Raw genomic sequence first — 13,412 nt, 5'->3', positions numbered from 1 at the left:
AAATGATGAATAGGAAGACTTCAGAGAGACCTGGAAGGACTTATATGAACCAATGCTGAGTGAAAGGAGCAGAACCAGGAGAACTTTGTACACAGCAACAACCACAGTGTGCACTTTACGCAGGGCTGCCATGAATAAAGAAGTCATCACCAAGTGGCCAGAGCTGAGCGGAAGTGATGTTCTTTCTCCACATTTCTTAGATGCTGACTGGATAATTAACACAGTCTATGATCAAGACTATCTTCCTAATGACGATGGAGGCTGGTGAGGCGCCCGTGGTGCTGCGAGTGAGACGGCAGCGCGACGCAGATCCTACCGAGGCCACCCTCCTGGCGTGTAAACGGCTGCGAAGAGGAGCCTCCGAGGAAGGAGCGGCAGACGCGGCCCCGCGGAGAAGAACATCTTCAGGCTGGCAGCGACTGTGCGCTCCCAGGGTCAGCCTGCTCAGAAGTATGTCAGAGAAGCCATCACCAGAGAGTAGGCCACCAGAGCCCTGACTCCTTCACTGCAAAGTCATCAGAGAATCCGTCAGGACCTCCTCACTGCAGAGCTACTGTCCCGGCAACATGATCGTTATTGCTTGGTCTCCAAACGCTGGACCCCAAGTGTGGAGGGAGAAGCAGCCCTGCCAGCTGTGAACGCTGCCAGCAGGGCTGACAGGGACAAGCCAGATTCCGTTGGTACCAGACAAACGTGGCAGAGAGGAGGCAGTTCCTCCTCCACTGTTTGAAATCATTCATGATCATGCCGCTGAGAAAGTGATCCTCTCAATTCTGGCCACCTGCCCTGAGAAATCTGATCCAGATGTGATGCTCTGTAATTCAGTAAAGATGATCCATAAGCAGCTTGCCATCTCCAAGGATGGGAAAGAAACAGAGCACCGAGAGAAGGAGAACGAGTATGTCTATGACATTTGCTACATGGAGACGCCCACTCCAGGATGGATGGAAAGCATCCTGTCTGTGCAGCCCTACGGTCGGGAGTGGGAGCTGGTAGCTGATGATCATCAAGCAGAGGAAATTGATGATGATGATGATGATGATGGTGGTGGTGGTGGTGGTGGTGATGATGATGATGGTGATGATAGCAGTGAGAATCACTGGCATAAGGAGTACCCTGATGAGGAAGAAGGAAGCAGTGACAGAGAGAGCACCAGAGGGTCTGATGAAGAATATGGCAGCTTTAGTGATGAGGAAAGCAATGTCTTTAGACCAAAGAAATGGAACAAATATCCCTATGATGAACTAAAGGAGTTTGAGTATGACAGCTCCCCATATTTAGATTCAGACTGAGGATTACTCAAGCATTCACCAGTTACCTGGGACATCCCTTTGATGGCTCTGGCCATAGGCATCAGCCTCTTTGCTGCTGACTTTGACCCTGACCCAGAGTGTTATAACTTACCTTGGAAGGGGAAAGGGGAAAAAAATAAGCATCTGAGGATGTTCGACTCTCAGGTCAAATTCTGGCCTCTAGACAATTTTGTGCTACTGGCAAAGAAAAAATCTAAGATAAATCAGAGCTCCTTTGCCTCTAACGGCAGTATCACTCACTGGTATCAGAAGAAAATCCTCTTTCACCAGACACTGCCAGAAGGTATCTTCCTTTCCCTACATTTTATTTTAACCCTTTGTTTAATCTGAAAGATTTCTCCCCCCATGTGAAAAATTGACTTTACATGTTCAGATCTACAGCATTCCTAAGATTGAATCTTGGTGAGAAAAGTTAAACTTTTGAAGCCACTGAATAAAGAAAAAGATGTTGCTAATGTGCTTCATGTGAAAAGGCTGATCTTCCCCAATCTCTGTCCTGCTGCTGAAGGTGGGTCCTGTTTTATGTTGCTGAGTGAGGAATTTTTTTTCTTTTGAAGCCTCTAGTGTTAAAGGCAAAAACACTGCAAAAGGCTTCACTGACTAAATACACTTTATCAACACATGAAGATAATGCATGTATGTTCAATAAAGTGGTTTTTGGATGTAAAAACCTGCAAATGTTAGAAATGTGAAAAGAATCCATGATGGTATTTTCTTCCCATTTCCCATCTGTGGCCTTACTTTGATCCTGCTTGTACAGTTGGGAGTCCTTTGACAGAAATGCCAAGGGAACTGTGTGTGTGTGTATGTACATATGTGTATTTAATGCACTGATTGTATTAAAATTATTTTGGAACATGGAAAAAAGACTATATTCCTAAAGGAATTTTGTAGGAGGAATAATATGCAGGATATCACCAAAGAAAAGTCTTAGTAGAATAAAATAGATGTGAAACAGAAACAATGAAGGAAAACAAATCAATATGTATTACGTTTCACTGGTATCTGTGTAATATCAAAAAAAATTTGGGAAGTTATACAGCAAATTGGGTGGTCCACATTGTGGTAATTTTATTTGATAATATAAATAAGAATTGCACAAAGATGGGTTGGCATGGGTGGGTTTTATTACACCGTTGGAGAGATTACTATACCAATGACACTTGAGACCCATTGGAATATTGGAGCATGTTCTGCAGGCCTAAGTAGTAAGTAATAAATTCAAGCACCTGAAGAATGAATAAGCTATTGCTATGGTTCCTGACTAGTTATCATACACTACAAGTGGTATGTTAGCCTCTTGAATTTTCAATAACATAACAAAAGGGAATGAAGGTAGAAAGCATTTGTGAAAATAGCAAAATGCTGAGGATATGACAGTAAATGAACAGAAGACAGGGGGAAAGGCTTGACTTGAAATACATAGGCACTGTGATGGCCAGATATAGGATAAATCAACCTTAGAAAACAAAAGAAGGCAATAAATAGACTTAAAAGAATATTTTTTTCAATAAATATTCTACCATGACCTGTCTCTTGAGCATAAAATGCCAATTAAAAATCAGAAAATAACATTAATTCAAATATTTTGATGAATGTTTAAGAGTAATACACTATTATCTAAATAACGTCTCTCAAATTCTAAGCAAATATTCGAAGTGTGTTTTCTTGAATCCAAATTGGTATTAATTTTGCTAACTAAATTTTATCCCTTTAAAATTTCACTATGTATCTATATTTGTCTGAGAAAGAAAGAAAGAGAGTGAGAGAGAGAATTTAGTTCCACCTTTGATTTTTTCATCTAGTATGGAAATGTTCTCTGTCATTTCAGGGTATAATCAATCAATAAACATTTATTAAGCATCTACTATGTGCTAAGCATTGTGCTAAGCACTGCAAATAGGAAAAGTCAGTCCCTGCCTTTAAAGAGTTTATAATCTAATGGAGGAGACAAAATACAAACAAATACACACAAAGTTAGCTGTTTCCAGGAAAAATGGGAAATAAGAAAAGCACTGAAATTAAGAGAGGTTAGGGGAGGTTTCCTGTAGACCTAATCAGCAAACCATCTGAAACTGAAGAACATCAGGCCACAGGTATAGACCTAGAAGGGATCTCAGAGGCCGTAGTGTCTAATACCTTCATTTTACAGAAGAAACTGTGGCCTAAAGAGAAGTGACTTGACTAAGGTGACACTTAGCTAGTGATAGAGATTGGACTTGATTCCAAGTTCATCCCTTTATCTATGATGGTATTCTCATTCCCAACTTTAATTTCCCAGTGGTAAATGCAAGGAGACATTGGCCATTTCTATAGAATGGTAGCCAATGTGCTTAGTTCAATTTTCTAGATTTGAAGGAACATCACTGAGACAGAAAAATAGCTGACCCAGCTCCCTGCCACTCTGTATGCAACAAGGAATTAACTGACTTCCCCAAATAAGATGATATGTTTAAAGTACTTTATAATCTTTAAAAAATGACATATGCTGCTGCTGCTGATGGCCTGAAGCTAGCATAGCTTTATTAATTTATAGTAAAGATAAAGAGACAAGTAAGGCAAGACAACTGGGAGCCTTGTCCCAAGGCAATGAAATTTAGAGGTGAAAGAACTTTTAGTCAGCAGTATAGATACAACTGATTTAGGAATCATATTAAAAGAAATAAGTAATTTTCTCTTCTTAATGCCCATATTCTAAGAGAGCTCTTCAATGACCTAATATTGGCCTACACCAGTATTGAAGTAGTATTCTCCACTTGCAGTAACCATATCATTTTACATTTGAAGGAAACCAAGGTAAACAGAAGATAAATGACTTATGCAGGATTATACAACTAGGAAGTGTCAAAGGTTGGATGTGAACTTAAGTTTTCCTGGTCCCAGGTCTGGCACCCTAACCACTGTGCAGTTAATGAGCTGCCAAAAAATGATTAAGAACTCCTGGTTCTAGAACCAAGACCACTGGTATCACTTGGCAATGGATAATTTCGTAAATTTAAACGACCTGCCAATGCAGTCTCACAGTCTGATTTTTTTACACTGATAACTTTATCCTTCATTAAATCAAATTCATTTTGGGCTATTGGGTTGCAAAGTTCTTTTTTTTTTTTTTTTTTTTTTGTCTTTCTGTCCCCAGTAGCAAATAGAAGGTATTCAATTGATATTTACTAATTGAATGAACGTAAGCAGTTTGGTTATTATGTTTGTATGAAAGTTCTTTTAAAACAGCTTTGAAAATAACTAACCAAAGAAAGGCTGTTGATACTAATGTTTCCTTAAGGAAACACAAGCCCAACTCCTTCAAACTACTTTAAAAATTGTTCTCTCTGAAAAAGAAATGAAATTTTGGAATCCAGACAATATCCAGGAACCTAGAGGCATCAGCAGTTCTTTCCAAAGTTTACGTAGCAGTATATGCAACTTTTTAAAAAAATCTAAAATATTGTAATTTTCCCTTTTTAATAACACATGATCTTAAAAATAGGGCAATTTAAATATAACTGCTGGACATTTCAAGTGAATATATATGTATATATATGTATATATACATATATATATATACACACACACATATATCTGTGTGTGTATATTCTTGAATATGTCAAAAGAAGTCAGAACCATTGAGAGGACAGAATGATGCCCTTGTATGTAGATACATATTTGTATAAAATATTCTAATGAAGACCACAGAAGATTACAGACAGAAAACTTGGGTTTTGCTTGTAGTTCTATCATATATTTGCTGAATGACCTTTGGCAAGTCATTCTTCTCTCTGAGTTCCAGTCTCCTTAATTATTTAAAATAAAGGGATTGGACCAAATGTTCTCTAAGATCTTAGCCAGTTCTAACATTTTAAGATTCTAGCAAATTCAACAGTCTCCCAAGTGTTTTCACCTAGTTAGCAACCTATAGATAGTATATGCTGCATATAGGTTTGTGGAAATGAATCAAGACACAAATAAAATATAGATATGCACAGAATTCGATGGCCTCTGTGCAGATATTAGACTCGAACAAACTGAACACATTATATTCAATATGGCATAATTTTTTTTGAGGCAATAAGGATTAAGTGGCTTATCCAGGGTCACACAGCTACTAAGTGTCAAATGTTTGAGGCCTGATTTGAACTCAGGTTCTTCAGATTTTACAGGCCAATGATCTATCTGCTCTATCACCTAGCTGCTCATTATGGTATAGTCTTAATGCTACTTACAAGTACCACTTATACATGTTTGCAGTACATCAGAAATGAATGGATTTTCCTTTTGTTTGATTTAAAATATGTGTGTCATATTAAAAAGGGAAACGGTAGATATTTTGATAAATTCAGCATAAACAGTAAAAATCTTAAAATAATATAATGCTTATGAATTAGTTTACTGACTCCTCTTTTGCCCCTTCTCATGGGATCATGTGGTATAGTTGTGGGAAAAAGTCATTGGACTGGAAATCAAGGGCAAGGCCATGAGTAGAGGCTGGCTAATGGGTCTTTTCTTTGAAATCCCCAAATTTTGAGAGCCCTAACAGCACCTAGAATGAGAGGTTCATATCTATACCTGGAAGGGACTTCATTGACCATCTAGTTCAACCCCCTCATTTTACAGATGGATGAAAATTACATATGTTATATCATTAATATTAATGGTATATTATTAATATAGTAATACTAATATGTTCAATACATTTTATATATAATGTGTGTATATATACATACATACACATATATGTATAGATTTAGACTGTATCAAGCAATATTCTAAGTGATGGGAACACATACAAAAGTGAAAATAGTCCTTGCCTTCAAGGAGCTTACCTTCTAATAAGGGAGAAAAAACATAAAAGGGATTATGGCCAGTGAAGAATACTTTGGTTTGGAGATTTAGAGAGCTGATGAATGGAGCCATAGTGAGGCAGACTGACATACCCTTGATAGTAGCACAGGCAGTACAAATTTCACTATGGTTCTGAAATTGGGAAGCAGGAGTAGAAGAATACATTGGACAGGACAGCCAGAGAGAAGATAGTGATGGAATACAGTGAAGCATGGCTGGAGTGTGTTATCTATAGTTCAAACTAGGTTCAAATCCTGACTCTAACACTTACTGACTGATTAGCCTCTTAATCACTCAGCCTTTTGGTTTCCTCATCTGTAAAATGGAGCAATAATGATTACAATATCTAATTCACAGGGTAATTATGAGATCTAAACTAAAAACAACTCCATTTTAAGTGATTTGCAAACTTGACAGTACTATCTAAATGACATCAGTTCCTGAGATTATTCTCATTATTTTCCTATTTGAATCCCTGACCTGCCTGGTAATTGTTTTGTTTGTTTTTTAATAAAATTTAACTCAGTTTTTAATTATACCCTATGCATGAGCAAGGATGTTTTCCCATTGGTCAGCTGTAAGTATTAATACTTACATAACTCTTCAACCTAACCCTGCTATGCTTGATTTGAAACATGATTGCTAATGAAGAAATGGTTTCTAGGTCAAGTCAAGTCAACATATTCCCTGTGGGATATGGAGATGTCCAGAGATTGAAAGAGACCTGGTCTGGATACTTCCTCAAAATGGAGGTTCTCAGTGGAGCCCACCAATGGAGAAGGTTGCCACAGGAACAGAGGGAAAAGGCTATTGAAACATAGTGGCAGAATCCAGAGAGGGAAGTATTGGTACTCTGGTGCAATTTTGTTTCCTTGATTCATCTTAAAGGACAATATCTCTGCTACTCTTTCCTTCCTAATTGTAAATTTATTTGTGATGCCACACCAGAAGGATAACATCTTGTGGTTTTTAGGGAAGAGAATAGGCCTGGATATTTTGTGGCTTCTGAGTGGTTGTTCTTGGTTTGGGATGTTTCATTTTAATCAAAGCAGTCAGAAGAAGCCTTGGTAGCATACCATACCCTGGAGTGGTTAAGAAGCGAGAAAACCACCAGCTCTAGTAAAAATTGCTTTTCCTACCACAAAGTAGTTGCTGACCTTCTAAGGATAACCAAAGGGTTAGAAAAGGAATCACATTTGCATAAAGATTCACACAGGGACTGAATGGATCGCTCATCATGAATAATTATGAAAAAGCGATCAACACAATCAATCATGTGAATGTGTAGGCTGCCAAAGCTGGGATGCCTGCTGCAGAACAGAAGAAAAAAGTCCAAATGACTGACTGAATGCATGGTGTTCTTATCTAGATGTGTTGGCATATTATAGACACATAATGTCAAGTCTAAAAATTTTCAGTTGTATAAGATGTCCTGATATATAGTTATAAATTCCAGAGTATTGTGTCCTGATATACAGAGGTAACTTGATATAGTCAAAAGAGTTAGAATTAGGAGGCTTCTGTTTAAACCCCCTTTCTGACTCTTATTTACTGTGTGACCGTGGGCAAATCACTTCAAATTCCTACATCTCAGTTTGCTCAGATAGAAAATAAAGGCAATATTCATTATATGTTTGTATAGCTACCCATTTTTATTCTTTACAGCCTTACAGAGTGGTTCGTGAAGCAGGATTTTAGTGAAACTTTTAAATAATATGGGGTGGTCGTTGTTATCCCGCATTCTTAAAGGGGACAAAATGACATCCCTATGTTGGAGTCAAGGTACAACAACTGTGGCTGATCAGACCAATAGGAGCTCAGAAAGCTCTACAACAGGTCAGACACAGATACTGCACATGAACATTTGGGGCAGGGGAAAGGAAGAGGAAGGGAAGAACTATTGATAGAACATTTACTATGCACCAGAAACACTGCTAAGTACTTTTACAAAGATTATCTCATTTGGGGGGGTGGAGCCAAGATGGCGGAGTAGAAAGATACACATACGCTAGCTCTGAACCCACAGCCCATAAAATATTTGTAAAAAAGAACTCCCAACAAATTCTGGAGCAGCAGAAGCCACAGAACAATGGAGCAGACGAGATTTCTGTTCCATAGAGCCTGAAAACCTCTCGCAAAAGGTCCGTCGCACCCAGACCCAGAGCCCAGCCCTGCCTTGGCCGCACACCGAGAGGAGCAGATCCGAGCAGGCTTCAGGGACAGAATGTCCAGCGGCTGTGCAAGTCCCTCAACCCATGGGCCCCAAAGGTTGGTGAGAGGGTCTTCTCAGATTGCCAAGAGGGGAGTGGGGTCCCCCCATAACTTAGGCCCCCTCGGGAGGCAGCAGCGGAGGCTAGAGCAGACCGGGGCTCCCCAAGCAGGCAGAAGCCCAGATCCATTGTTGAAGGTCTCTGCATAAACCCCCTGAGGGAACTGAGCCTGTGAGGTGGCCCTGCCCCCACCTGAACACCTAAACTTGATCTCACACTGAATAGCAACCCTGCCCCCGCCAAAGCCCTGAGGCTGGGAAGAAGCATTTGAATCTGAGACCCCAAGCATTGGCTGGGCAGAGCTGGAGGCAAAGTGGGTGTGAAGAGAATACTCAGAAGTCAAGTCACTGGCTGGGAAAATGCCCAGAAAAGGGAAAAGAAATAAGACTATAGAAGGTTACTTTCTTGGTGAACAGGCATTTCCTCCCTTCCTTTCTGATGAGGAAGAACAATGCTTACCATCAGGGAAAGACACAGCAGTCAAGGCTTCTGTATCCCAGCCCACTCAGTGGGCTCAGGCCATGGATGAGCTCAAAAAAAAGATTTTGAAAATCAAGTTAGAGAGGTGGAGGAAAAACTGGGAAGAGCAATGAGAGACGTGCAAGCAAAGCATGAAAAATAAGTAAACACCCTGCTAAAGGAGACCCAAAAAAATGCTGAAGAAAATAACACCTTGAAAAATAGGCTAACTCAATTGGTAAAAGAGGTTCAAAAAGCCAGTGAGGAGAAGAATGTTTTCAAAAGCAGAATTAGCCAAATGGAAAAGGAGGTTCAAAAGCTCACTGAAGAAAATAGTTCTTTCAAAATTAGAATGGAACAGATGGAGGCTAATGACTTTATGAGAAACCAAGAAATCACAAAACAAAACCAAAAGAATGAAAAAATGGAAGATAATGTGAAATATCTCATTGGAAAAACAACTGACCTGGAAAATAGATCCAGGAGAGACAATTTAAAAATTATGGGACAACCTGAAAGCCATGATCAAAAAGAAGAGCCTAGACATCATCTTTCATGAAATTATCAAGGAAAACTGCCCTGAGATTCTAGAACCAGAAGGCAAAATAAGTCTTCAAGGAATCCACAGAATACCACCTGAAAGAGATCCAAAAAGAGAAACTCCTAGGAACATTGTGGCCAAATTCCAGAGTTCCCAGGTCAAAGAGAAAATATTGCAAGCAGCTAGAAAGAAACAATTCAAGTACTGTGGAAATACAATCAGGATAACACAAGATCTAGCAGCTTCTACATTAAGGGATCGAAGGGCATGGAATAGGATATTCCAGAAGTCAAAGGAACTAGGACTAAAACCAAGAATCACCTACCCAGCAAAACTGAGTATAATACTTCAGGGGAAAAATTGGTCTTTCAATGAAATAGAGGACTTTCAAGCATTCTTGATGAAAAGACCAGAGCTGAAAAGAAAATTTGACTTTCAAACACAAGAATGAAGAGAAGCATGAAAAGGTAAACAGCAAAGAGAAGTCATAAGGGACTTACTAAAGTTGAACTGTTTACATTCCTACATGGAAAGACAATATTTGTAACTCTTGAAACTATTCAGTATCTGGGTACTGGGTGGGATTACACACACACACATGCACACACACATGCACACACACACATAGAGACAGAGTGAACAGAGTGAATTGAAGAGGATGGGATCATATCTTAAAAAAATGAAATCAAGCAGTGAGAGAGAAATATATTGGGAGGAGAAAGGGAGAAATGGAATGGGGCAAATTATCTCTCATAAAAGAGGCAAGCAAAAGACTTATTAGTGGAGGGATAAAGAGGGGAGGTGAGAGAAAAACATGAAGTTTACTCTCATCACATTCCACTAAAGGAAGGAATAAAATGCACTCATTTTGGTATGAAAACCTATCTTACAATACAGGAAAGTGGGGGATAAGGGGATAAGCAGGTTGTGGGGGATGATAGAAGGGAGGGCATGAGGAGGAGAGAGCAATTTGAGGTCGACACTCATGGGGAGGGACGGGATCAAAAGAGAGAATAGAAGTAATGGGGGGCAGGATAGGATGGAGGGAAATATAGTTAGTCTTATACAACACGACCATTATGGAAGTCATTTGCAAAACTACACAGATTTGGCCTATATTGAATTGCTTGCCTTCCAAAGAGAAGGGGTGGGGAGGGAGGGAGGAAAAGAAGTTGGAACTCAAAGTTTTAGGAACAACTGTCAAGTACTGTCCTTGCCACTAGGAAATAAGAAATTAGGTAAAGGGGTATAAATAGTTATTTGGCCCTACAGGACAAAAGAGAAGATGGAGACAAGGGCAAAGAGGGATGATAGAAGAGAGAGCAGATTGGTGATAGGGGCAATTAGAATGCTTGGTGTTTTGGGTGGGGGGAGGGGACAAAAGGGGAGAAAATTTGGAACCCAAAATTTTGTGAAAATGAATGTTAAAAGTTAAATAAATTAATTAATTTAAAAAATTAAAAAAAAAAAGGTTATCTCATTTGATCCTCACAACAACTCTGTGAAGCAACCACCACTATTACCCCAATTTTACAGTGGATGGAACTCAAGCAAACATAAATTAAGTGACTTTCCCAGAGTCACATTAGGAAATGTCTGGGACCAGATTTGAACTCAGTTTCCTGAATCCAGCCCAGAAATGTGAATTATTTGCATAATAGAATTTATAGGTAAAAGGGACATTTAAGATCTTTTAGTTTTTTCTCCCTCCAATATTTCAGAGTAGTGACCATTCTATAATTTACAGAATTGACTTATCCAGGATCATATAGTCAGAATATATGAGGCAGAACTTGCATGTTCTCTCTCTCTCTCTCTCTCTCTCTCTCTCTCTCTCTCTCTCTCTCTCTCTCTCTCTCTCTCTCTCTGTCTCTCTGTCTCTCTTTCTCCCTTCCTCCCTCCCTCCATCCCCTTCCCTCCTTTTCTCTCTTTTTTCTCTCTTTCTCTATTGTTCAGTCATTTCAGTCTCTTTCTCTCTCCCCAAATAAATAAGAAAACTCAAATTCAAAGATGTTAAGTAATTTGTACATGGCCCTATAGCTAGTATATTTCAGAACAAGGATTAGGAACAGGACATTTGACTTCAAGCATGGGGCTTTCAGCTTGCCACTAATATCACATCCTAATGTGTTAAAATATGGGGAAACCTCCAGTTCATAAATGGCCAAAGGAGATGAATAGGCAGTTTTTGGAAGAGGAAATCAAAGCCATCTAAAGTCATAAAAAAGCTCTAAATCATTATTGATTAGAGAAATGAGAATTAAAACAACTCTAAGGTAATCTATCATCTCTATCTGTTTGGCTAACATGACAAAAGGAAAATGAAAAATTCTAGAGGGGATGTGGAAAAATAAGGGTACTAATGCAATATTGGTAGAGGTGTGAACTGTTCCAATCATTTTGGAGAACAATTTGAAACTCTGCCCAGAGGGCTACAATAGTGGGCATACTCTTTACTCAACAATACCAGTAATAAGTATGTATTCAAAGCATCAAATTAAAAGGAATAAAAGGACCTATATGCTTGATAGTATTCATAACATCACTTTTTTGTAATAGCAAAGATTAAGAAATTAAAACAATGCCTATCAATTGAGGAATGATTAAACAAGATGTGATACATAATTGTGATGGGATACTATTATAAATGACAAAGGCGATGGTTTCAGAAAAACCTTGGAAGAGTTATATGAACTAATTCAGAGTGAAGTGAACAGGATCAGGAGAACTTTGTACATAGTAATAACAATATTGTGATGATGATCAACTGTCAAAGACTTAATTACTCTGATCAATACAATGATCCCAGGCAATTACAAAGGACTCAGGATGAAAAATGCTATCCACCTCTAAAGAGAGAACTGATAAAGTATAAGTGTAGATTTAAGCATACTGCTTTTCAGTTTCTTTACTTTTTTTCTTTTGTAACATAGCTAAAATAGAAATATGTTTTGAATGTCTTCCCATGTATAGTGAGTATCATATGGCTCACCTTCTCAGTGAATGGGAGAAGTGCTAGAAGGAGGGGAAGAATTTCAAATGCAAAAAATTTAAAAGAATGAATATTACTGCTTCTATTTCTATATGTTCATAAAATACCCCCTTTAATAAACTGAGGACCTAGGTTCAATCTCACCTTTGATTTTTTCTAGCTATGAGAACTTAACAACTCATTAAATTTTCCTGGGCCATAATTTCTTCAACTGAAAAATAGAATTAGGGTAGCTAGCTAATGAAGTCCTCTTTAAAACAGTAATCTATAACACTATGCTCCTATGAATCCATTACTGATAATTATTTTTTTAAACAAGGTATCAGTTTCCCTTTTCTCTGTTCTTTAGGTCATCTGAAAGGTCTTCTATTGTGGCACAAAATTCCCATTGGTGAGTTTTTTTTCAGCATCCTGAGAGCTAGCTTATACAAGTCTCTTGACTTGCAGTCACTGAGGATTCCTGTACTCTCCAACCATTTCCTCCCCTATGTTGATTTTCAGTTTTCTATTAATTATTCCTGTTCTGCCCTTCTGAATTACAAAATGGTTTTCATTTGAAGAGAAAAAAAGCAAATAGTGAATAAGTCTGCCTTTTCACTGTCATATAACATCACTGTCCCATTTACCCTAATTGATAGCATGGCCTCTTTGATTTCTTTCTGGGCTTTGATTTGCCTAATACTATTCTTACAGAACTCTCACTCCTTTGTATTCATCCTTTTTTACATGCCCTTGGCTTCACATTCTAAGTATGCTTTTTTAAAAATATGATTTCAAGAATCATGTTTTTTCTCATTAGACCATTACATCCTTTCTTCATCGTTAAAGTAATTTTTTCTTTGCAGTTTTAGAATTTCACCCTTGAGAGATTCTCATTCCTGTGGGGTTGACTTCCCATGGATAATTTTAAACTATAGTATATTACCTATACTTTTTCTGAACCCTCTGAAATCTATTCTCAGAAAAATTTAGGATGTGAATCAAATTTTGCCCAGCTTTTA

General features: G+C 38.4%; 1 protein-coding gene and 1 pseudogene across 2 annotated transcripts in view; one reads left to right on the top strand and one right to left on the bottom strand.

The window, feature by feature from the left end:
- CDH13 (cadherin 13) overlaps positions 1–13,412 on the bottom strand; it is a 1,297,228-nt gene that overhangs the window by 154,011 nt on the left and 1,129,805 nt on the right. The window lies entirely within an intron of this gene.
- On the top strand, positions 255–1,813 carry LOC140520320 (probable RNA polymerase II nuclear localization protein SLC7A6OS pseudogene; annotated as a pseudogene).

This window comes from Notamacropus eugenii, chromosome 1 (genome assembly GCF_028372415.1).
Source record: "Notamacropus eugenii isolate mMacEug1 chromosome 1, mMacEug1.pri_v2, whole genome shotgun sequence".
Taxonomy (NCBI): domain Eukaryota; kingdom Metazoa; phylum Chordata; class Mammalia; order Diprotodontia; family Macropodidae; genus Notamacropus; species Notamacropus eugenii.
Note: the sequence above shows the minus strand (reverse complement) of the source record. Positions and strands in the feature narration are given on the sequence as shown.